Genomic DNA, 3,841 nt, shown 5'->3' with positions numbered 1-3,841 from the left:
GCCCGTCTTAGAGAATGAAGTCTGGCATATTGCCTGCCTTTTTAAATTCTGTATTTTCTGCAAACATCTATAAGGAGCTATGAGGAAGATAGAGCTCAAAGTTAGATCCCAGAATAGGTCCTTGATTTAAGGGATGGAAATTCTGGTGTTATGGTTATCTGAGGCATCTCATTTTCTGCTTCTTTGCCCAGGTATTTGATAAAGAGCTTCTCCTGATTTCCAGCAGCCAGGTGGCAAGTCTTGGATGGCCCACATCTAGGGCACTAGATCAGAACTGAGCTACTCATCAGAGGAAACAGAAGCCTCTGATCCTGATGGTTTATTATCAGCCTATTTATTATTAGTAGTAGTAGTATTTTACTATTACAGCTCCTACTACTCATCTTTTTCAGCTTGATTTGTTTGGTGATCTCTGTTTCTGACTTTGGATTTGGGTTGAAAGAATAGTGGATTCATATTATGGTGAATCCATTCTACAGGGGAATCAGGAGGCAGGATTAGGTATGGCTGATTAACACTCTTTATATGTTTGTATTTCTTCATCATTCTATTGTGGTTTCTAAGTTCAGTTAGATGTTCCTAGCCACTTGTTTTTTAAATGTATATGAAAGAGAAAGTTTCAGTTCCAAAGAATCCAACTATTTTCTTCTGTCCTCTATTATAATAGCTAGTAATACTAAAATGAGTAGGTTTTTGGCAGTCACTGTGCTAAGTACTTACCACGTAATATTGCATTAAATACCCAATATAGCACATTCAGGGGGTGTTATTATTCATCCCATTTTGTAAATGAGTACACCATCATATATAGAAATCAAGTAAGCATTTTATGGTTGGAGCACCAGTAAGTAGCAGAACTGGGATTCAAATCCATATCTGTCTCATTCTATTACTTGATAACTACACTACACTGACACTCATTACATTATATTTTATATAGTTTTAGAAATCACAATCACAAGAGTTTTTGAGTGTGGAACATCCAAAGAAAATGTTAGAAACCTCTACAGAGAATAAGATAGATACATAAATGAATGAATGGCAGATACTAGAGACATGCATTCCAGGTTTAGTCAGAAACCAAGGTGTTCCTGGCCACAAAATACATCTACCAATGCCACAAACTTATAGAGTTATTTTTAGGATCCACTCAGCAGTGTGTATTTTGGACTTATAAAAGCATTTAAAAATCACCTCTATCAACTGACACCCTAGTAAAAAATTGGGCAAAAGACAAGTCCCAAAGGTAGAAACACAAATTTAAAATGAAGATTGTGCCAGTTTGAGTGTATTGTGTCCCCCAGATGCCATTATCTTTGTAGTCTTGTATGGGGCAGAAGTTTTGGTGTTGGTTAGATTTGCTTGGAGTGTGCCCCACCCAGCTGTGGGAGATAATTTTGATGAGATGTTCCCATGGAGGCGTGGCCCCACCCATTCGGGGTGGGCCTTGATCGGTGGAGCTATATAAATGAGCTGACTCAGGGGGAGGAAACGAGTGCAGCTGGGAGTGATGTTTTGAAGAGAAGCAAGCTTGCTAGAAAGGAACGTCCTGGGAGAAAGCCGTTTTGAGGCCGGAGCTTTGGAGCAGATGCCAGCTGCCTTCCTAGCTAGCAGAGGTTTTCTGGATGCCATTGGCCATCCTCCGGTGAAGGTACCTGATTGCTGAGGTGTTACCTTGGACGCTTTGTGGCCTTAAGACTGTAACTGTGTAGTGAAATAAACCCCCGTTTTATAAAAGCCTAGCCATCTCTGGTGTTTTGCATTCTGCAGCATTAGCAAACTAGGACAGATTTTGGTACCGGAGAAGTGGGGTGTTGGTGCTGCTGAGTTTGCAAATACCAAACATGTTGGAACGGCTTTTTAAATGGATAAGGGGAAGATTCTGGAAGAATTGGGACGAGCTTGATAGAAAAGGCCAAAACTGCTTTAAAGAGACTGTTTGTGGAAATATGGACTCTAAAGATACTTCTGATGAGGCCTTGAACAGAAATGATGAATGTGTTGTTGTAAACTGGAAGAAAGGCGATCCTTGTTTTAAAGTGGCAGAGAATTTGGCAAAATTGAGTCCTGGTGTCAGATGGAAGGAAGAATTTAAAAGCGACAACCTGGAATACTTAGCTGAGGAGATCTCCAAACTACATGTGGAGGAGGTACCCTGGCTTCTTCTTGCAGCTTATAGTAAAATGCGAGCGGAGAGAGATAAACTTAGAACTGAACTCTTGGGTTCAAAGAAACCAGAAGCTGATGGCTTGGAAAATTATGAGCTTCCAGGGGGTGGAATCCCAGAAGCTACAGCCCAACATGAGGATATAATCAAACATGGAACCCAGCCGCCATTTCAGTATAAGCCAAGATTGGAAAAGGAGTTAAGCAGAAAGGATTTGTGGAAAGTCCTATTGTCTGATGGCTTTGACCCCTGCATGCTTCATGCAAAGCCAACAGAATTTTTGCGAGATCTTTATAGACAGAGGCATTGCCAGTCTGGACTGGAGGAGACAGACAAGGAAAAAATTAAAGGAAAAATCTCTTCAAAGACAGAGCCATGGAGGTTGAGGTCTGGAGTCAAGAGGTTTAGGGCTGGGAGAGCGGAGCAGCCCACATGCGTGGAAAGGGTGAGTTTGCCCTGGAGGTCGAGGGCGGGCTTTCCGCCTCGATGCTCTGGAAGAGTTTTGCCACCTCAGGTCCCAAAGAGGGTGGAGCACATTTCCAGGGAATTGGGGAGAGCCTGGCTGCCACCACACTGTTCTGAAGGGGTTGAGCGTGTGACCCAGAGATGGAAGGGAATCCGGGAGCTGCCCCGATGTTTGAGGAGGGTGGGGCCGAGAAGGTGGTCTCCCCAATGTGTGGAAATGTTGGAGCACTCACCTAAGTGTTTGGAGAGGAACGGGCTGCCGAAAAGGCCCTTGGGAAGGGTTAGGCTCCCACTCTCTCAAGCCCCAAGGATGCAACATTGTTCTGTAAATGACTCTCGGACTTTGAAATCTAATGGAATTTGTCCTGTGGGTTTTAGGAACTGTTTTGCTCCTGTTAACCCTGTTTTCCTTACTGTTTCTCCTTATGGCAATGGAAATGTTCATCCTATGAATGTCTGTCCTTTGTATATTGGAAGCACATAACTTGTTCTAGGTTCACAGATCCACAGCTAGAGGGGAATTGTGCCTTGGGACTGACCACGCCTAAATTGATTTTGATGGGATTTTGTACTTAACTTTTGTTACTGAAATGATTTAAGTTTTTGTGATATTGTGATGAAATGAATGTATTTTGTATTTGGAAAAATAATGTCATTTTGGGTTCCAGGGGGTGGAATGTGCCAGTTTGAGTGTATTGTGTCCCCCAGATGCCATTATCTTTGTAGTCTTGTATGGGGCAGAAGTTTTGGTGTTGGTTAGATTTGCTTGGAGTGTGCCCCACCCAGCTGTGGGAGATAATTTTGATGAGATGTTCCCATGGAGGCGTGGCCCCACCCATTCGGGGTGGGCCTTGATCGGTGGAGCTATATAAATGAGCTGACTTGGGGGGAAGAAAACGAGTGCAGCTGGGAGTGATGTTTTGAAGAGAAGCAAGCTTGCTAGAAAGGAACGTCCTGGGAGAAAGCCGTTTTGAGGCCGGAGCTTTGGAGCAGATGCCAGCTGCCTTCCTAGCTAGCAGAGGTTTTCTGGATGCCATTGGCCATCCTCCGGTGAAGGTACCTGATTGCTGAGGTGTTACCTTGGACGCTTTGTGGCCTTAAGACTGTAACTGTGTAGTGAAATAAACCCCCGTTTTATAAAAGCCTAGCCATCTCTGGTGTTTTGCATTCTGCAGCATTAGCAAACTAGGACAAAGATTAAAAAATCAG

This window comes from Choloepus didactylus, chromosome X, assembly GCF_015220235.1.
Source record: "Choloepus didactylus isolate mChoDid1 chromosome X, mChoDid1.pri, whole genome shotgun sequence".
Classification (NCBI taxonomy): domain Eukaryota; kingdom Metazoa; phylum Chordata; class Mammalia; order Pilosa; family Megalonychidae; genus Choloepus; species Choloepus didactylus.
The sequence above is the reverse complement of the archived record's forward strand: the minus strand, read 5'-3'. Positions refer to the sequence as shown.